This window comes from Giraffa tippelskirchi, chromosome 6 (genome assembly GCF_054371585.1).
Source record: "Giraffa tippelskirchi isolate mGirTip1 chromosome 6, T2T-mGirTip1v1.2.pri, whole genome shotgun sequence".
Lineage (NCBI taxonomy): Eukaryota > Metazoa > Chordata > Mammalia > Artiodactyla > Giraffidae > Giraffa > Giraffa tippelskirchi.
In genome coordinates this window covers 79,720,641-79,743,245 of record NC_137280.1, presented here as the reverse complement: position 1 = coordinate 79,743,245, position 22,605 = coordinate 79,720,641, and the positions used below count along the sequence as shown (strand labels likewise).

General features: G+C 45.9%; 1 protein-coding gene across 1 annotated transcript in view; it reads right to left on the bottom strand.

Annotated features, from left to right (window-relative positions):
* RASGEF1C (RasGEF domain family member 1C) overlaps positions 1 to 7,167 on the bottom strand; it is a 96,247-nt gene extending 89,080 nt beyond the window's left edge. Inside the window, exon 1 of the mRNA XM_081497600.1 lies at positions 7,153 to 7,167. The gene's annotated coding sequence lies outside the window, so the exon portion shown is untranslated. The remainder of the gene's footprint in view (positions 1 to 7,152) is intronic.
* Between the last annotated feature and the right edge of the window lie 15,438 nt (positions 7,168 to 22,605).

Genomic DNA, 22,605 nt, shown 5'->3' with positions numbered 1-22,605 from the left:
TGGAGAAGACTCTTGAGAGTCCCTTGGACTGCAAGGAGATCAAACCAGTCAATCCTAAAGGAAATCAACCCTGAACATTCATTGGAAGGACTGATGCTGAAGCTGAAACTCCAATACTTTGGCCACCTGATGGGAAGAACTGACTCATTGGAAGAGACCTTGATGCTGGGAAAGATTGAAGGCAGGAGAAGCGGATGACAGAGGATGAGATGGTTGGATGGCATCACTGACTCGATGGACATGAGTCTGAGCAAGCTCCAGGAGTTGGTGATGGACAGGGAAGCCTGGTGTGCTGCAGCTCATGGGGTTGCAAAGAGTTGGACACGACTGAGCAACTGAACTGAACCGACTGAAGTATTATTTGCTTAATACAATTGTATCATGATTAATCAACAGAAAATAACAGAATTCTATATCATCAAAACTATCATTTAATAGAAAAACCTGTAATCATTTTTTAAAATCCAGATGCATAACAGAGTTATCTTAGAATTTTTTGAAAAAATACAAATGCCCAGGTACCTCCAGATATGTTTCTAATGAGTAGCCATGTTTAAAAACAACAGATTATATGAGGATCTTTTGCTTTTATCTAATTTGTTTCTCCTTTTCTATTTCCTATTCAGTCTCCCATTTCATTTAGTTTATGTTTTCCAATTTCTCCATGTCTTCTTTTTTGTTGTTGTTCTTTCTCAAGTCTTTATCTAGTAGAAAAGGTTTTCTCACACACTCACACACACACATGCACACACACATATATTATACATACACATAGTATGTATAATATATATATTTTAGAAAATTTACGAATTTTTGCCCAGCTAAAAAATTTACAACATTGTGATTCCACTTGTTTGACTTAGTATGTGTAGAATGCTAGATTTCTAATTTATATTCACACAAAACTTTGATATAGTTCCATGCTTTTTAGAATCTAGTATTAGTGCTAAAAGTCTAGGCAATTTATCTTAGTGATTAAAAATATTTTTGAATGAGGCTTGAAACTTCTAAACCAATTCAGAGAATATAAAGAAATACTAAGTTGTAAACAACAACAACAACAACAGGAATTAGCAAGAGATACCTAAAGTTCAGATTTTGTTCAAATTTCACAAAGTTTTATGCCACTGTCCATTATTCATTTTCATATCTTATTCAAGACTCCACTTTGTATTTAAATGCATTGAGTAGCTTCAGCTGTGTGAAATAAATTATGGTAAACTCTCTTTTCATTTTTATTCTATTACAAATATTGCCTAATTTTTCTTGTTATGGCTTCTTAGAAACACCCATCATTTAATTTCCAAATACATGGGATTTTGTTTAAAGTATCTTTAATATTAATTTCTCATGTCAATGCTTTATTCTCTGCAAACATCCTATGTGTTTGTTTCAGTCTAACTTATTGAAGCTTTTGATGGCTAACTTGAAGATCTCTCTTGGTAAACCTCACACTGCACTTAAAAATATGTGGGTTATCTTCAAATATCTTCAATATTGATTTCTAACATACTTACATAGTGATAAGAGAACAGACTCTGCATGATTTCAATATCTTTAGATCATGTAATTTTTGCACCTTGTTTTATGTTCCTGAGTACATTCTAGTGTTTCCTAATTTACCATCTATGGGAACTTGAATAGAATTTGTATCGTACTATTGTGTGAGAATTGTATAAATCTTAATTATGTTGAAAAAAAGAAATAAACAAAAAATATAAGCCATGAAAAAAAGATATGATGGGGAAAAAAGTTTTCCCCATCATAATAGGAACAAACGAGGTAAAATATTCATGAATAAACTTGACAAAGACCATGAAGAAAACTTCAAAATGCTCCTGAAAGTGGTCTTGAACAAATAAAAAACTAAGGAATCTTGAATACAAAGGAAGACATTCCTTGTTTTTAGACACGATGACTCAACTTCATAAAGACATCAGTTATCCTGAAGTTATACATAAAGTTAATATGATCCTAACAAAAGATATCAGCAACATGTTAGAATAGCTAGGAAAACCCTGAAATAAAAGCAGTGGAAGGAAGATTAGCCCTACCAGATATCAAAACATAATAATGGGAATTGAGTTCAGTCTCTTTCCTCTATTGCAACAGTTGTAGATACAGTCTTCCTTGCTGTTCACACAGACACACACAGACACATACAGTGTAACTCCTACACGTGGGAGCAGCACATGAAGGGATAAAGCTGTGTGACAGACTAGAAACAGGTCCAACTGCATTTGGATATTTGGTATATGACACAAATGCATTTCAGATCACAAGAGAAAAGATGGCCTTTAAAAAAAATGTTGGGATAGACATTTGGAGAAAGATTAAATTGGATCTGTAAACCTAGCGCAAAACCAAAAGACTGTTAGGACACAGAGGTGAATTCCATTCCAGCTGGGTTGGGAAAAGCCCTTCTAACTAGGATTCAAAATCTAGATGCGATAAATGAAAAGAATGACTAAATTAATGGTCTCAAAACAGAAGCTTCTAATGGTAAAAGTCACTATGAATGAGTAAAAAGAAACCTGGGAGAAATAGTCACAATTTAACAAAGATAAAGCACTAATATCTCTAATATGTATTTTAGACAAAATTTTAAATCCAAAGAAAAGAACACCCTCAAGCCCAAAAGGAAATGGAGAAAATATATGGACAGGCAATTTACAGAAAAAAGATGATCAATGACTCATAAACAAATGAAAAGCTGTCTAATTTTACTCATAATAATAGAAATGTAAATTAAAATGTACTGAAACACTATTTACTGGCTCTCAGATCCATGAGAGTGTGGGGGAAATAGACACTGTCACACCTTGCTGGTAGGAGTGCAAAATCTGGGGAGAAGGAAATCAAGAATAGTTAACAAAATAAACATTTACTTACTCTTCCTTCTTGGAATCAATAACATGCCTCCACAAATACAAGCAACCTATGTGCAAGGTTATCTATTATTCCATTATTTTTAATAGCAAAGGCTTGTAAAAAAAAAAAACCCAAATGTCAATACGTAAGATAGTTGAATAAGTATGGAACAGCCTCAGAATGGAGTACGATGTGGGTCTACAAAATAATGAGGAGAGTCTCAATGAACTAGTAAAAAGATATTTCTAACTGAAAAAAGCAAGGCACAAAAAAGATGTATATATACTAACTTTTGTAATAATTTATAAGTGGCTTGCTTAACAAAACAGACCCAGGAAGAATAAACCTGAAATTATTTCAAATACCATAGTATGGGAACAAGAAGAAAGAGACAGGAATGGGATTGAGACTTCAAATACAGCTTTTTTTTTTTTTTTTTAAGTTTTGACCTTTGGACCATGTAAAACAAATGTTCAAAAATTAAATTATATCATAAAGGGGAAAAAAATGAATTGTGTGCAAACAGAAACAAATGAAACTAATGGTATATCAAATTGATAACATATTTACATAGTGCTGACTTGACAGCCAAAGAAATCCTGAACTTGACCTGGTAGGTTTTGGTTTGGGATGTAGTGATTCTGAAACTACTTGACTGTATTCTAGGGTTAAGCAAATTATTACTGAGAAACGGAATATTTCCTGCCATGTCAGCAAACAAAGGATGTCACAGTCATCAGCAATTGCAGCCAGCACGGATGGTGAGCTGGTGAGCCCTGAGGGAACTCAGGAAGGAACAATACCTGCCATCGAGCAGCCATCAGACTGCAGCCACTCCCCATGGTGAGCCCTGAGGAAACTCGGGATTTGCGAACACAGGATACTAGCTGAGGAGCACATCAAAGGAATGATTTCAGTAAGCCCAGACTCTTGCATCTTCCCATACATAGAAAAGTGCTAGGTTCCTTAACTTGAGATATCTGGTTTTCTTTAATTTACAGTAATTTTTTGACTTTAGACTATTTGCCCTCTGTTGCAAAACTTCTATACAACCCAGCTCCACCTCTCACCTCCTTGGAGCAGTTCTCTCAGGGTTACTTGAGATGCTGCCTCCTGGGCTTAAGTCCTAAAAATTTCCATCGAACAAAATATAACTCAACTTTTATATTGATATTTTGGGGGAACCAGGTTCTTACTGTAGGAGAAAGGAAATGGAACTATTAACTTTCAGTTTTAAAAAAGGAGTTCTTGGTTCAGTCCACTGAGAAGGTCTAGGGTCAATGACGCCATGGTAACAATGAGCATTTCTATCTAATGCTCAGATACTGGTTTCTAACCCCCACCACAACCCCACTAAAAGACACCAAGGCTTCTTGAGAAATGGCTGACTCTAGGCCTGGGTCAAAGTACAAGTCAGAGCTCAAAGACTTATGGGAACATATGAAAGGATGCAGAGATCGACCCGAACACCCAGCATCTCATCTCTACACATTTGGGGCAGGCATTCCTTCCCCTGCCAGGCTACAGGAAGGTCTGAGATGGGCACCCGGAAGGATGCAGGAAGAGGGGTAGGGCTTCAGACCAAACTGTTTCTCTTGTCCACCACAGCTAACAACCCCACCACCTGCAGAATACCCTGCCCTTCTTGAGCCCCTGGCTCTGCCAGGATGGCAGACTCCACATCTGGCAGCCAGTTGGCTATCCTTGAGAATCTCTGGCAGACTCCAACAGCCTCCTCCCTGCTCCCTCTCCTGCTCCTGATAGTCCTCTCCACTCACCTTAGGGATATCCTTTCAATACTCAAAATTCAAAACCCTCCGGGGTCTGTCCATCGCACCCAGAGGAAAGGTCCAACTCCACAGCTCACAAAACTGGCTCTGTTTCAGCTCCTCCCTCCTCCCATCTGTGCCTGCTTCAGGGGCCTTGCACCCTTGGACCTTTTTTGTGGGAGTCACATCACAGCTGTGGACCTGTGCCTGCTTCAGGGGCCTTGCACCCTTGGACCTTTTTTGTGGGAGTCACATCACAGCTGTGGTCAGTGGTCATGGCTCAGACACATCCTCTCTGCCCAGGGTAAGCCTCTCCTCACCCCCTCCCCGGTCTCCACCCTAATTACTCTGTTTTATTTTTTTTCTACCACTTATCTCCTGCCATTACCTTGGCTTTTCTTTAGATGACTTATTCAGGTCCCCTCTCCCACCTCTGCTTGTAAGCACTCCTCAGGGCCAGCAGCAGACAGGACATGGAAGGAGGTTAAGGAATGCGATGCTGTAGGCAAGTGAGACAACAAACCCAGACCTCTCCTGGTTACTTGGCACAGTGACTGGAGTATGGCCTTTGGAACCAGTCCTACCATGGTTGAAACTCCAACTTTGCCACTTGATGGTCCTGAGACCTTGAAGAAGTCCTGTGACTGCTCTAAGCCTCAGTAACTTCAACTAAGACGGAGACACAGCACCTGTCCTGCAAGAAAACCTTCCCAGGACACTTCTCTGACTCCTGAGACTCAGCAGAACACCTGCCTCAGAGAACCAGGAGATAGGGGCAAGGGGCAAGGGACAAGAGGTGAGCCCCAACACTACCCCAAGCTGGCTGGCTTGTCTTTTTATTTATTTATTTATTTATTTATTTTTTTAATAAATTTATTTATTTTAGTTGGGGGCCAATCACTTCACAACATTGCAATAGTTTTTGCCATACATTGACATGAATCAGCCATGGGTTTACATGTGTTCCCCCTCCTGGACCCCCCACCCACCTCCCTCCCCATCCCATCCTTCTGGATCATCCCATTGCCCCGGCCCTGAGCCCTTGTCTCATGCATCGAACATGGAATGGTGTTCTGTTTCACATATGATAATATACATGTTTCAATGCTATTCTCCCAGAACGTCCCACCCTCACCTTCTCCCTCAGAGTCCATAAAATTGTTCCATGCATCTGTGTCTCTTATTCTGTCTCGCATATAGGGTTATCGTTACCATCTTTCAAATTCCATATATATGCATTAGTATACTGTATTGTTGTTTTTCTTTCTGGCTTACTTCACTCTGTATAATGGGCTCCAGTTTCATCCATCTCAGTAGAACCGATTCAAATGTATTTTTTTTAATGGCTGAGTAATATTCCATTGTGTATATGTACCACAGCTTCCTTATCCATTCGTCTGCTGATGGACATCTAGGTTGCTTCCATGTCCTGGCTATTGTAAACAGTGCTGCGATGAACATTGGGGTACACGCGTCTCTTTCAATTCTGGTTTCCTCGGTGTATATGCCCAGCAGTGGGATTGCTGGGTCATATGGCAGTTCTATTCCCAGTTTTTTAAGGAATCTCCACACTGTTCTCCATAGTGGCTGTACTAGTTTGCATTCCCACCAACAGTGTAAGAGGGTTCCCTTTTCTCCACACCCTCTCCAGCATTTATTGCTTGTAGACTTTTGGATAGCAGCCATTCTGACTGGTGTGGCTTGTCTTTTTAACATTGCTAACCACACTGAGCCTGGGGCAGGGTCAGGAGCCTCCCCGGACCTCTTCCCCTCCAGGCCTCCCAATCCCTGCGCGGACGCAGAGAGGAGTGGACTCCAGGTTCTCTGGCCCTGCCCACCGTCGCTAGTGAGGAACACACCCAGAACCCGGAGCTGACCCCATGGCCCCTGCAGGCTCTCTCGCATCGATCCTTTCCTCAATCCTATCCCAGCTTTAGAGGTGACAACACCCTCTTCTCCCACACACAAGGCCCTTTGCCATCTTCACAAGCAGTCGGCAGGTCAGCCTTCCTGTTCCCATTTCACAGTCCGGGAAACTGAGGTCTCGTGTTGGGTAGGCTTTGGGCCCAGGCTGGCTTTTCCTGCCACTCGAGCAGCTGAGGAATCTTGCTCCTCGCGCCAAGGCGAGCGGCGGTGCACGCGCGGCAGAGTGAGTCACCAGCCCCGGCGGCGGGGGTGCGCCCTCCGCCGGTCTCCTCCTGGCCGCCAGCCCCGCGCACGCACCCGCGCCCCGCAGCCCTTCCGCCTCCTACCGTCCCTGCCGGGAAGGGCACACACTTGAGTGAGCCGGGGCTCCCCGGCCCCGCCAGCCGGCCGGCCACCCGCACTGTCACCCACACGCGCACCTGTGCCCTGGGTCAGCCCGCGAGTCCCAGCGCGGAGGCCCGGACACCTGCTGGTCCGCGGGCTCGCAGCCGCGCCTCTCCGCGTCGAGTCCGACCGCCGCCGCCGCCGCCCCTCCCCGCGCCCCTGCCCGCAGCGCCGCGTCCCTCCCGGCCGCGCCCCGACTCACCGGCTCCCGGTGCGCCCCGTGTTGGAGCTCGGCCCATGGGCAGAGCCGGCCGCTCCTGCTGAGCCGCGGCCCTGGCCGGCCGCCCGCCGCCCGCCGCCCGCCGCCCGCCGCGCGCGGCCCGGGGCGCGGCCCGGGGCGCAGCCCGCCCTACTCCGCGGCCGGCACTAGAGCGGCGCGGCGCGGCGCCCCCTCGCGGCCGCACGGGGAAGGCTGGGCGCGCAGAGCTCCGGGTGGGGCTGCGCGAGACCCTGCCGGGGTCTCCCTTCCCGCTCCCCTCTGAGGCCACCCATCCCTGAGGCGTCCCCGCTCACCCGGCCTCTGCTCTGCTGCGGGCCTCGGGATCAAGGCCGTAAGTCCAGCCCTGCATTCAGGACCCTCCGCTGTGGCTCGCCCCCCACCCCCTGGAGGTGGGACCCACTACGAGCATCAGATGCCACCCTCCACGTCACAGCTCCTGCTGGACTCTGCGGCTGAACTGGCCCCTCCCCACTACCGACTCTCTCACCTGGAAAACCCCTGACAGCCTAAAATCTGATGCACCTCTTTTTCTGGCCGCTCCGCTGGACCCTCCTCCTGTGATGGCTGCTAATCTGTGGTTTGCCTGTGTTCCCTGTCTGGTGGGCACAGGGTGGGCATCAAAGGACGGGGAAGCTGCTCATCACCCTCCCAGCGTCTTCCATCGGGGAGGTGGTCCTAGGAACTGGCCCTCTGGAGGGTGGCTCACCACTCTGAAGACACTGAGCTGCTAGGACGATAACCGGTTGCTATTTCACTTTTAGAATGGGAGGAGGGAGCCTGAACGAGATCGGGTGACCTTCCTCAGCTGTCTCCAGCTGGACATTAAAAGTGTCCTGGTTTGTCCCAGCATAAAAGTCAGGATATCTGTCCTTTGCTTCAGGCAGGACCTATCTAAGGAGATGTGGCAGGTTACCCAACCCAATTAGCTTTAGCAAAAATAATTTATTGGTTCAGTTCAGTCGCTCAGTCACGTCCGACTCTTTGTGACCCCGTGAATTGCAGCAGGCCAGGCCCCTCTGTCCATCACCAACTCCCGGAGTCTACCCAAACCCATGTCCATCGAGTCAGTGATGCCATCCAACCATCTCATCCTCTGTCGTCCCCTTCTCCTCCTGCCCCCAATCCTACCCAGCATTAGGGTCTTTTCCAATGAGTCAACTCTTCGCATGAGGTGGCCAAAGTATTGGAGTTTCAGCTTCAACATCAGTCCTTCCAATGAACACCCACGATTGATCTCCTTTAGGATGGACTGATTGGATTTCCTTGCAGTCCAAGGGACTCTCAAGAGTCTTCTCCAACACCACAGTTCAAAAGCATCAATTCTTCGGAGCTCAGCTTTCTTCACCGTCCAACTCTCACATCCATACATGACCACTGGAAAAACCATAGCCTTGACTAGATGGACTTTTGTTGGCAAGGTAATATCTCTGCTTTTCAATATGCTATCTAGGTTGGCCATAACCTTCCTTCCAAGGAGTAAGCGTCTTTTAATTTCATGGCTGCAATCACCATTAGCAGTGATTTTGGAGCCCAAAAAAATAAAGTCTGACACTGTTTCCACTGTTTCCCCATCTATTTCCCGTGAAGTGATGGGACCAGATGCCATGATCTTAGTTTTCTGAACATTGAGCTTTAAGCCAACTTTTTCACTCCTCTTTCTCTTTCATCAAGAGGCTCTTTAGTTCTTCTTCACTTTCTGCCATAAAGGTGGTGTCATCTGCATATCTGAGGTTATTGATATTTCTCCCGGCAATCTTGATTCCAGCTTGTGTTTCTTCCAGCCCAGCGTCTCTCATGATGTACTCTGTATATAAGTTAAATAAGCAGGGTGACAATATACAGCCTTGATGTACTCCTTTTCCTATTTGGAACCAGTCTGTTGTTCCATGTCCAGTTCTAACTGTTGCTTCCTGACCTGCATACAGGTTTCTCAAGAGACAGGTCAGATGGTCTGGTATTCCCATCTGTTTCAGAATTTTCCACAGTTTATTGTGATCCACACAGTCAAAGGCTTTGGCATAGTCAATAAAGCAGAAATAGATGTTTTTCTGGAACTTTCTTGCTTTTTCAATGATCCAGCGGATATTGGCAATTTGATCTCTGGTTCCTCTGCCTTTTCTAAAACCAGGTTGAACATCTGGAAGTTCACGGTTCACGTGTTGCTGAAGCCTGGCTTGGAGAATTTTGAGCATTACTTTACTAGCATGTGAGATGAGTGCAATTGTGCGGTAGTTTGAGCATTCTTTGGCATTGCCTTTCTTTCGGATTGGGACGAAAACTGACCCTTTCCAGTTTTGTGGCCACTGCTGAGTTTTCCAAATTTGCTGGCATATTGAGTGCAGTACTTTCACAGCATCATCTTTCAGGATTTGAAATAGCTCAACTGGAATTCCATCACTTCCACTAGCTTTATTTTTTTATTTTTTATTTTTTATTTATTGGTTATGAAGCATTAAAAGTCAAGATATTCTGCTTTCAGCAATAGTTAGGTCCAGACACTTAAACATTATGAATAGGAACCCACTTTTCCCATCTCCTAGACCTGCTATGTCTGGGTTGACACTGTCAGAAAGAGCACACCTGCCTGATATTCCCAGGAAACCACAGAACTGCCACACAAACTCTGAAGAGGTCGGCTCAGGCCATTTCCAAAGTCCTGAAGAATGAGGATTACAGGCCTAGGTGTTGCCTCCCTGGAACCAAAGGTGAAGTAGCCCTTGTGCTCAGCCTGAAGATGGAGTAGGGAACTACTCCAGCATGCTCCAAAGGCTATTTGTAGAAGACCAAACAAATAAGAACAACAATGCTCATATCTTGTACAGTTGGCAAAACTGAGGCCTGGAGACAGAAGGCATCTGTCTGGGGCACATAGATGTATTAGGGCAGGTGAGTTGGATGGGCTGGGCAGGGAGGCAGCAGAGCTTTATGACAAGGCTAGGGCCAGAAGCTGGTCCCAGGGAGGGTCATGCCTGAGACCAGTGTCAACAACCTGGCCGTGGTGAAGAGAAGGAGAAACAGGAAGGTTGGGGAGTTTCCCAGCATACAGATTCGTCTTAGGGCTTAGGTACCAAGACCAGTCCTGAGGCCAGTGAATCTTCTCGGATTCTCACCCCATGCCCGGAGCCCTCAGGTCAGGCCCTGCGTGCCGGCTGGAGGCATGCTGGGGTTCTAGGGAGAGAGGGCTGTATGAGAAAACTCGGAAGAGCTAGCCCACTCACCTGTGACTCGCTGGGGCCTGAGTAGCACTTCAGGGCCCCCCTCACAGAGTGTAGCTCAAAGGAGAAGGGCAGGTCTCTCCCCACCCCTGTCTGTGAGCAAAGGCTTGGGGACCACTGAGGAGCTGTTGTCATGCTGGGTGAAGGGGCGGGGCTGCTTGAAGTCAGGGCAGTGCTTGGTGGAGGAACTGGAACCCGAGGGTGGACTTGCCTGTGGCCACCTCACATATCTCAAATGGCTGAATGAGCAGGGCTATTCCTGTGACAGGGAAGAAATTTGTACCTCCTGATGCCTCCTGCAGCCTCTCTCACTGTCCCTGAGGTCAAGGCTGTGTTGAAGTTACAGCACGCAGTCCTTGAACTCAGCCTTGAGGCCAGCAGGGCATTCTGCTCTGAGTTGTCCCCAGCTTGTGGACACTGGCTGCAGGTGCCATGCCTGGACCCTGGAAGAAAACTGGGTCACTACAGGCTCCATGTTTCCCCAGCACCTGCCTAGCCCACCTCATCCATCAAGTCCCTTTGGCCTGCCCTACTCCAGCCTATCTTCTTACTCCAGTCCTTGCCCAGGGACTAGTCCCCAGACTGTCCGGTGCTGGGACAGAGGGTGAGTGATCCAGAGAGCTCTCAGCTCAGTCCACTCTGCCTGAGCCCTGCCCTGAGACACACCTCCGGTGGGTATTTCCTGAAGGCCTGTGCGTGCCGTGCGCCGTGCTGGATGTTGGGATACCGCAGGGAGCAGGACACGTGGTTCTTGCCACCTCAGAGCCCACTGTTGAGAGAGGGGAGACTGAAGACTAATCCTACACCCAAAAGAATAGTAAAAATGAGCATTTCAGAGAATGCTAAGTGCCATGAAATCACCAATACAAGGTGAGGTGGTGGAGTGTTCAGGCCTACTTTAGACGGGAGGGCTCCGGAAAGGCCTCTCCGCACACATGGGGTCTGGGCTGAGACGTGTAGGAGGAGCCAGTCCTACAGGGTCTGTGGGAAGATGGTCCTTGCTAGAGAGGGTGGCAGGAGCAATGACCCTGTGGCCAGCGTGCCTTCTGCTTTTGTGACAAAGAAAGGAGGCGGGTGCGCTTGGAGAGGAGGAGAGGGTTGGGGGGCATGTAGAGGCCCAGGCGGAAGTAGTCAGGGCCAGGCTGGGCCTCCTGGCGGGCAAGGAGCTGGGACTCCATCCTCCAGGTGTGGCCCAGGGCAGGCTCCCAACTCCATCGGCAGCCCCTCCAGCAGGAGGGGTGCTGGCTGTGACACCCATGAGACCTTTCCCGGCACCCCCAGTGCCTGCTTTGGCTGTCCATGCTCCAGACGGCATCTGCCACATACATCTGACTCTAGGACCACCTGAGTGTGTCCTACCAGCCCAGCACTGGGTTGGCAGGGCTGGAGTCCTTGTCCACTGAGGAGGTCAGCCCTGGAGCTGCTGTGCTGACCTGCACATGAGGGAGGAGACGGCAGGCAGGCGGCATCTGAGAAGCATACGCCCTGGTCCGGGGCAGGGGCTGGGGCGTGGGTGATGGTAAGATGTGGAGAAAGAGGGAGAAGCGAGAAGCAGCTGGGTGTGGCCAGGGTGGATGGGGAACTTGCTGAGACTGTGGGGCCAGAGAGGTCCTGGGGGGCCATCTGGAGGCAGTGGGAGTTGTGGGTGCAGAGTCTGGTGTGGGCCTTCATGAGGTGGAGGAAGGGGAGCCTGTGGTCCCAGCTGCCACAGACACGCAGTGGCTGCAGCCTGCGAGGGCCCCGCATGTGTCTACCCTAGAGCTTGGTCCCCCTGGAGCAGGCGGCTCAGGAACCAGCCACACACCAAGCGGGCGGCCAAGCACTGTCTCCCATAAACTCAGAGAACAAGGAGGACGACTTTAGCCTCTGGCCGGTGCATTTTATTAATGAAACTCCTAACTCACCCCTGCTTGGATCTGGTGGAAACTCATCCTTTCTCACTGCCCCAGAGGTCAGCGTTGTCCCCTGCATTGTTGTATCCTCTCTCAATGTTGTACCCTGTGTTGAGGGTACAGTACAGCATGTGCTGCTGTCACCGCCCCCCGGCAGCTTCTTGGGCTGAGCAGGATCTGGTGAAAACCCTCTACAGTTACGATGAGAGCCCCAGGTGATGCTGGTGCAGGCAGAAGATGGGTCACACTTCGAGAAATGCTGATTACAAGGGGGTACAGGGTGAACCCTCCCATCTGTGATGGGCAAAATAATGGCCCCCAGAGATGCCCAAGTCCTAAACCCCAGAACCAGTGAACATGTGACCTTACCTGGTAAAAGGAACTTCGCAGGTGTGACTTTGAGGTGGGGATTACCTCAACCCAGGATTACCCTGGATTATCAGGGTGAGCCCCATATAATCAGTGGGTGCTTAAAAGCAGAAGACGGAGACAGAAGAAGAGTCAGAGAAAGAGATGTGAGTATGGAAGCGGAGTCAGAGTGATGCTAGCTACTCTGCTAGTTCTGAATGTGGAGCAAGGAGCCATGAGCCAAGGAATGTGGGAGGCCTCTGGTGGTTGTAAACAGCAAGAAACGAATTCTCCCCTAGAGCCTGTAGAAGGAACCAACCTTGTTGATACCTGTTTTAAGCTCAGTGAGACCCATGGGAGACTTCTGACCTACAGAACTGTACATGAATACACTTGCATGTGGCTCAGCTGGAAAAGAATCCACCTGCAATGCGGGAGACATGGGTTCGATCCCTGGATTGGGAAGATCCCCTGGAGAAGGGAAAGGCTGTCCACTCCAGCATTCTGGCCTGGAGAATTCCGTGGGCTATATGGTCCATGGGGTCACAAAGAGTTGGACACGACTGATAACTTTCACTTGTTTTGAACCAGTAAGTTTGTGGTAATTTGCAATAGTGGTAATGGGAAACTTAAGACACTGTTCCACAAAAGAGGCTCAGAGCAGGCAGGCAACTTATGGAGGCGGCACCGCAAACTGGGGGCCCAGACCCCGCATGCTTCCCAACAACTGCCCTAGGAGCACAGTAGGAGGCAGGGAGGTCAGGATCAAGCTGCTGCCCTTGGAAGGGCGCACACCGGGGCAGAGTGGATATGTATTGGGCCTACCTTGGGAGCTCATTTACAGCACAGATGACCAAGACTTTGGACTCAGAGGGTCTGTGTGGGGACCCAGGAATCTGCATCACAGCATCAAAATGATTTTGTCATTATTGTTCAGTTGTGTCCAACTTTGCGACCCAATGGACTACAGCACACCAGGCTTCCCTGTCCTTCACTATCTCCCAGTTTGCTCAAACTCATGTCCATTGAATCAGTGATGCCTCATCCTCTGTCTGTCATCTCATCCTCTGTCTGTCACCCTCTTCTCCTGCTTTCAATCTTTCCCAGCGTTAGGGTCTTTTTTAATGAGTCAGCTCTTCACATCAGGTGGCCAAAGTATTGGAGCTTCAGCTTTAGCATCAGTCCTTCCAATGAATATTCAGGGTTGATTTCCTTTAGGATGGACTGGTTGGGTCTCCTTGCAGTCCAAGGGACTCTCAAGAGTCTTCTCCAGCACCACAGTTCAAAAGCATCAATTATTTGGTGCTCAGCCTTCTTTATGGTCCAACTCTCACATCCATACATGACTGCTGGAAAAACCATAGCTTTGACTATACAGACCTTTGTCTGCAAAGTGATGTCTTTGCTTTTGAATATGCAGTCTAGGTTTATCACAGCTTTTCTTCCAAGGAGCAAGCATCTTTTCATTTCATGTCTGCAGTCACTGTCCACAGTGATTTTGGAGCTCAATAAAATAAAAATCTGTCACTGTTTCCATTTTTTCCCCATCTATTTGCCACAACGTGATGGGACCAGATGATATGATCTTAGTTTTTTGAATGTTGAGTTTTAAGCCAGCTTTTTTGCTCTCCTCTTTCACCTTCATCAAGAGGCTCTTTAGTTCCTCTTCGCTTTCTGCCATAAGGGTGGTGTCATCTGCATATCTGAGGTTATTGATATTTCTCCTGGCAATCTTGATTCCAGCTTTAGCTTCATCCAGCCTGGCATTTTGCATGATGTACTCTGCATGTAAATTAAATAAGCAGCATGACAGTACAGCCTTGATGTACTCCTTTCCCAAGTTGGAACCAGTCTGTTGTTCCATGTCTGCTTCTAACTGTTGCTTCTTGACCTGTGTACAGATTCCTCAGGAGACAGGTAAAGTGGTTTGGTATTCCCATCTCCTTAAGAATTTTCCACAGTTTGTTGTAATCCACAGAAAGTCTTTAGCAGTCAATGAAGCAGAAGTAGATTTTTTTCTGGAATTCTCTTACTTTTTCTATGATCAAATGGATGTGGTCAAAATGGTTTACTGACCTTCAATTGTTTAGAATCTACCAGCAGGATAAAAACACAGAAGGTGGTTTTAGGACAGCCAAATATCCTAAATGTGATGCTGGCAACCTTGATTGTGTAAGTGTGTGTGAGCAATGTGGCAGTGGGAACCCAGGTTTAACACCCATCTGGTCAACTGGGACCTCTGGAGGCTGCCACAGAGGCAGTGACATGCGGCTGCAGCTGCAATGTAGCAGGCTCAGTCCAGGGAGAGGCAAAGGCTGGGCAGTGGCTGGACAAGAGTGGAAGCCAGGAGCACCACGGCCACGGCTGAGCCATCTGCTGGAGATGGAGCCAGCAGGGCTGGAGACTCCTCTACCCAGGCAACCTCTTGTCCTCAGTCGTCAGCTCAGCTGGATTAACCATTTGTGCCTTATTAATGGGACACAGAATCCTCTCAGCAGGCCTTTGTTGAAAAATGAAAGCACTGCAGAGGAAGAGGGGACAGAGGCGGTCCTGGAAGTGGGGGCTCCGGGGAAGCATCTTGGCCCAGATGAGGAGTCCCGACATAGTTCTGCAGAAGGATGCGTTTTGATTTTGTGCAGAGGTGGCAGTGAGTCCTTGGGGAGTGGGACTTTTTGCCTCCAGCTAGCTGCTGGGCTGTTTCTAGACCAGGGGAATTGGGAAGAGACTTGGCCAGGTTGTCTGCCTGTGCTCAGCCACAAGCCCCACATCCTCTCATTGTCACCATCATGACCGCCCTAGTTTCTCCTGGTCTGGGTATTATACCCTGTACTTCTCTGTTAGCTCAGCCATGCACATTTGACCATTTGATGTCTCCTGCTCTTCCCAGAATAAGTCTTGCCACCCCCCAAAGGAAGTTCTTTTCTATTCAGTTTTCTGAGAGTTTAAAAACTAAACAAAAATACATTATTTATTGAAACAATTGTGTTGAGTCACCCTTGAATTTGGAAATAAACAACACAATCTTGGATTCAGCTAGCATCCATGAAAAGAGCATAATCTTGATCTGTCTTTATCCAATTTTGGAATCAAGATTAATCCAGCCTAAACTGAGTTGGGTGGCTTTGAAAAGCTAGATAAAATAGTGTATTTCTTGAAAATTTAGTGAAAACTGATCTGTAAGATTAATTTTTCCTGGAGAGTATTTGGGGGTGGGAGGGGTACTCTTTGACTACCATTTCACTTTGTCTGATGGCCACTGATCCATTCAGGTTTTTGGGAGGCCATGCAGTGCACAGTGGCTTCTTAGCTTGGTGCTTGTATCTGCTGCTCTGGCCTCAGACCCCATTTCTGCATACTCTGGCCATGGGAATTTATTTCTTCCTGCCTCCATTTCCCAAACTTTAGGATGGAGATGATACCAACCTCATAGAACTGTTGAGAAGATTAAATAAGTTCATATGTATGATGTGCTTAGTATCATCATTCTTGAGACAATTTCAGTGCTTAATTTCTAAAGAAATTTTATCTACCTCTTGACAATTATCACATTTGTAAAAATACTATAGATTTTTAAAAAATGTCTATCATAACTTGCCTTTTTGACTTTGTCTATTACTTGCATCTTCTTTATTTCTTGATTGTATTGCCAGAAGCTTGTCTAGCTTATTAATCTTTCAGTTTCGCTGATTTTTTTTCTCTCATTTTTATTTTCTAGTTTCTTGTCCCTGCCTTTATTATTCCTCCTCTTCTCTGCCTTTGAGCTTGCTCTGTTGGTCTTCTGTCAATCTCTTGAACACTGAATTCATTAAAAAAAAAAAAAGTCCTTTTTTCATAAGAGTATTTAAGCCTTAGCTGTATTAAATTTGGTATCAGTGCAATTCTGAGGTCATGCACTTTTAGGAATTTCATAATTTTCCTTATGATTTCCTCTTTCACCTAGATTGCTCTGTGTATTGTTTAGTTTCCAGATGTGGGAGATCTTTTCAAATTTATTGCATTATCATAGAAAAACAGTTGTGTATTTTTAACTTCGGAATTTATTGAGCATCCTCTGTGACCTGGTATATAGTCAGTTTCCTTTAAATTCTATGTGTGATCAAAAGAAATTTGCCTATTGGGTATAATATTCTTTATTATGAGTCCAAGTTAAATAACTGGCATTTCCGTCTTCTAGATCTTTGCCTCACCCATCAGTTTACTGAGAGGAAAGCATTGAGATTTCCACTATCTTTTAAATTTATTTTTACCCTTGGTACTGTCAATCATCTCACACACACACACACACACACACACACACACACACACCACACACACTGATTCTTTAGTAGGTTCTCTAAGTCATATGAACACATTTACCTACGTGAATGATGCCTATTATAAATACTACTAACATATCCACACAATATTTATTTACATGTTTATGTATACTTGTAATGGTATACATTACAAGTATACCGTAATGTATACCTGTCTTTGTCTGTAAAGTACATGCATAAACCTCATTATTCATGAGTTTGCAAACATTAAAAAAATCAGGCTGAATGTAAAAACAATCAGTGGAGGGAAATTAGTTACTATATATCAGCATAAATGTGTGTACATAGGAACATATGCATCTATATAAGTGGATGTGCATGCATGCATGTATAATAACTAACTGTATGTATGCAGACAGAGAAGGCTTAAGCACATGTGGTAAAATGTTAACCTTTGGGGAGCTGGGGTAGGGAAAGATATGCAAGAACCTTTTGGACTATTTTTGCTACTTTTCTGTCAGTTCGAAATTTTTTCAAAATAAAAAGTTAAAAACTTAATGCAGTCAGTCAAAGACTGGAAGGAATCAGCTTCCCTGGCCCCAGTTATAACAATTTAAGTCTCAAAAAGAATGACTGGAAATACTCAAAGATAGAAATATGAACCCTCTTGTGATACCATTTGAGGTGGCGATTGAACCCACACCTACTCCGAGCACAGGTTGCTGAAGGGAAGGAACAAGGTGTGGAGCCTGCCTTCCCACCAGAGCTGATGCCAGGAAGCTCTCCCTGACAACAGAGTGATGGTGAATAACATCAACGGGATGAACGGATTGTGAAATTCCTGCTCACGGCAAGGATTATCACCTGAGGTTAATAACGGCACGAGGGATATGGTGGATGGGCCCCCTGCCAAAGCAAGCCCACGTGGATGACTTTCTAGTTATGAGACAAACCATGACTGCGTGACAGAGGACTGGACTGGCATGATCTGAACCCAGAGGCCAATTCAGCATCATTGACAGCAGGCCAGAAAGACACTAAACATCTTCTGCTGGGAGTTCATATAAAGGAGCAAGCGGTCCCCAACGTTTCTGGCACCTGGGACAGGTTTTGTGGAAGACAATTTTCCATGGACCAGGGAGGGGGATGGTTTCGGAATGATTCAAGCACATTACATTTACTGTGCACTTTATCTCTATTATTATTACACTGTCATAATGCAGTAATGAGAGCGATGGGAGGTGGCTGTAAACAGATGAAGCTTCACTCACTCGCCTGCGACTCACCTCTGGTTCCCCAGTCAACGGTCCAGTTGGGGACCCCTGACCCTTTATTTATATATATATATATATATATGGTAGGTTGGTGTCATGGAGGGTTAGGAGAATCTTAAGAACACGACAACCAGAAACTAGATAGGAATGCAAGGGCTTCAACTGGATCCTGGCAGGACACACTAGTAAAAGGACTCTGGGGACACTTGGGAAATCCTAAGGCCCTGGCTAGCAAACCCGATGAAAGCTTACTGATATGGACAGCTGGAGACCATTAACTGAAAAATGAAGGTTATAAAAGGCACATACAGCATGACAGGGCTCCCAGGTGGCGCTAGCGGTAAAGAACCTGCCTGCCAGCGCTAATGCAGAAGATGTAAGAGACTCAGGCTTGATCCCTTGGTGGGGAAGATCCCCTGGAGAAGGAAATGGCAACCTACTCTAGTGTTCTTGCCTGGAAAATCCCATGGACAGAGAAGCCTGGCAGGCTACAATGCATGGGTTCGCAAAGAGTCAGACACGACTGAAATGACTTAGCATGCACACACAGTATGACCTCATTTGGGCAAAAAGCAAAACAAAAAATCATCTAGATATGTATGTGTCCATAGAAAACGATCTGCAAGTACAGTTAAGTATCAAGAGGGGTCATCTCCAGATGGGGTAATATGGTATGTTTAGTTTCTCATTCTTGATTATGTTTTCATACGTGTGTGTGTACATATATATATATCTTTTTTATTAAAAAAGGGAGTAGATGAGAGAGGAGGTAAGAGAAGGCAGAGAAAATGAAACTGCTTTTCAATTTCTCTTGTGAAGGGGAGCAACTCAAGGGTGATGCTGGGTTAAGCAGCATTTTCTTTTTCACACAGGTGACATAAAGATGACAAATGATGAAGCAGAGGAGGGGACAGTGACGACACAGGACAGAGGTGATTATAGGAGTGAAGTTCCTGAAAGGGGCAGGGGTCAGCTTTCATGGGAGCAGGGACCATCTGAAGGTAAGGAGGGTGGGTAAGGGGAGAAGAGGCAGACCTTCACTTGTTGCATTCTATTCCTGTCAGGTACGGTTAGGGAGCTATCTTTGAGAATACCTGAGAACAAACACATACAACCGAGTGTTCTGGTCAAATAGTTATTTTTTAATAGCATCTTTAGAATGATAATTTGCTGCTTAAAACACCCAAGAAATCAACTTTACAACAGAGAGCTGGACAAACTTAACTATTAGTGAAATTCTATATTGCAACTCTAGCCTAGATTAAAATCAAATAAAAGCAAAGTAGCATGACTGCTATTAGATGAAAAATGGCAAGGTATGCTCAAGGTGATAAACTTCTAAAGTCATGCCCAGCTTGAGCCAGGCTATGCTGGATGGACACAATTCTTTAATTAACAGCCACTGGAGGGCAGCTTGGCCTCTTGTGGAATCACAATTGTGTGCTCTTCAAAACACAGCACTTTATTCACATGGAAACAAAACAAGGCCAACACGTTTCTGCCGTGCTCCCCCCACGCGCCGACCTGTGAATACTGAGACAGCATTGGTCACACTTCTTAGTGGCCACAAGATAACAAAGGTGTAGAAATGAAGGGGAAGCTGGCACTTACTACCTGATCCTCCCAAGAGAAAATAAAAGCATAAATTCTGAAAACCAGTGCAATTGCCAAATTAATTTCTTTTCTTGAAGCAAGCAGATCAGAGGCAGCTACTGAAGTGTTTTCATTATTTCTGCACAGTGTCCATCAAAATGCTTCCTCCTGACCTTGTGGCAAGATAACACTCCACAAGAGCTGAATGACAAGCCACTGGGCTGAGAACTCTAGTGAGGAGGCTGGCAGAGAGCTGGCCACATGGCTCTGGTCACTGTGACTGCTAGGCCTGCCTCGAGGCTTGGTCCTGCCGCTCAAGGCAGTCAGTCACCTTGTGGGTAAATTTTCAGAAGGCCTGTTCATGCTCATAAAACTGATGGATGTCACAAGCTGGTGGACAGGATGCTTATGAAGAATGACAGAATCAGGATTAACCGCATCACAAAATCCAGTAATTTTGCTAGACTGCAGGCTCCTAGTGTAACATGGCTCTTAACGTTCAGGCCACCTGAGATTGTGTTCATGAGCGTGGCCTTGCTTGGGGGGTGTGCGCTCAGGCTGCACAGAAATATTACATTCACATCTGGGTCCGTAATTTTAGGGTGCCCTGAGGTGATGAGGCTCTGGAGGCTTTTTCATATGAAAGAGAGTTGTGAGAACTTTGAGTTTAAGCTAGAGAAGGGAAGACTTGGAGCGTATCTTTTTAACTAATATATTAAAGCCTGTCTCATAAAAATGGGTCGGACTCACTCTATTTCACCCAAAGGAAGGACCTTGGACCAATGGGTGGAAGTTGTGGGAACCAAGTTTTCTGTTCAGTTAGAGAAAGAACTTATTTTTTAAAATTTGCTTATTATTTATTTATTTCCTTTTGGCCCTGTAGGGTCTTCCTTGCTACACACTGGCTTATAGTACGGGACTGGGGCTACTCCCTAGCTGCGGTGGACGGGCTTCCTCTTATGGCAGGGGCTTCTCGACCTGGAGCGCGGGCTCTAGGGGCACAGGCTGCAGGACTTGTGACTCGCAGGCTCCAGAGCATGGGCTCAGTAGCTGTGGTGCACAGGCTCAGCTGCCCCGCAGCATGTGGGATCTTCCTGAATCAGGGTCGAAACCATGTCCCCTTTACTGGCAGAATTCTTAACCACTGGACCACCAAGGAAGTCCTAGGAAAGAACTTTCTAAGTAAAAAAAAAAAAAAATGCAGTGGAAGGAGCATTCTCTTCATTAAAACCATCTGAGCAGAGGCTAGATAACTTCTTCAGTGCCGTGAATGGCAATGTGAACTAGAGAACCTCTTTGTCCATTCCTATTCTCGATGAAATCTAAGTGCATAGACAAAATAGAGCCAAGACTGTATTTCAAAGCTCAGCACAGAACTACTTCTTTAAAATGAAGAGATGCATTTAATCATATCTATGTTTCTAGGAATTCTGTATTATAAACCTACAGTTCCTATGTTGCAGCTAAGTTCCATGTGGAAGGAATGCTGGAACAACCCATTTCACTGAATTGAGTCTCTATATGCTCTTTTGGACACAGAACAAAAATGCCGACTTATGCTGGGGCTGAGAGTAAAAATGTCCCTATCTATACCCAATATCTGTTTTCAAAAGTGTCAGAACCATTAAGAACAGAGATCAGGAGAACCCTCCTGCAGGCTCTGCTTCCCTCTAGAAAGGGGCTCTTAACATGGTAACCACCGGGGTTCAGGATTCCTCAGAAAGTTTGGCAAAATCTTGGGCTCATGGCCTTTTTCTGCGGGTGGGGGGGGGGGTTACAGTTTTCATTAGACTCTCCAGTGTGTTCATGCTGTAAGAGCAGTAAGGCCTGCATGAATGGGACAGCATTCTGAGGGCAGCCCTGTGGTGCCCTTCCCGGCGTGGCTGCAGCCTCAACTGTTGTGCAGGGGGTCAGAAAACTGATTCTGAATTTCCCTTCCAATGCTAACGTCCCACAGCACGGAAATGGCATAGCAAACACCCTTGTTCACAAGGACCCCCTGGGCTCTGAGGAAACAGTGAGTGACAAGTGCCCAGTGGCTGCTATGATAGGCATATCCCTCTTAAGTCATGGTCACATTTGGCTTCAAAGAGATGTTACTGGCCACTTTGTTACTGTTATTATTATTACTGTTATTATTATTACTGTTACTGTTATTACTGTTACTGTTATTACTGTTACCAACTTTGCTGATGAAAGACCAAAAATATCAAATAACTGCCTACTGCCAAAGGTAAGCTTACACTTAAATACAAAATACAATCTTCAGGAAAGTATACAGTAAGCTATTTTGAAATAACTTATTGATTCTGGGAAAGATTAATTGAAATACCGATTCTGGGAAAGATTGAAGGCAGGAGACGGGGACAGCAGAGGATGAGAGGCTGGATGGCATCACTGACTTGATGGACCTGAGTTTAAGCAAACTGTGGGAGATGGTGAAGGACAGGGAAGCCCAGAATGCTGCAGTCCATGGGGTCGCAAGGAGTTGGGCTCAACTTAGCGACTGAACAACACTATACCTCCTCCCATTAAAAATATCCCACACATCTACATGTACCATTTAAGTCAGCAAATCTAAAGTATTTCAGTACTATCTACATTGAAAGTGGGAAGGGGGTAAGAGAAATGGAGCCCAGATCATTACCAAGAGAAATATTTTCCTATTCCATGTGACTGTATAGTCACAAAGAGTCAGACATGACTGAAGGACTTTCACTTTCCTTTCCTAGAGATCTTTAAAAATAAGACTGATATTCACCCATCTGGAATGATTCTAGTCCTAGCAAGAAGACAGTGAGCCATTGTGTGCCCTTCTATTCCTGTGGTTTTAAGTAGTAAACATCTTAAAGTACCT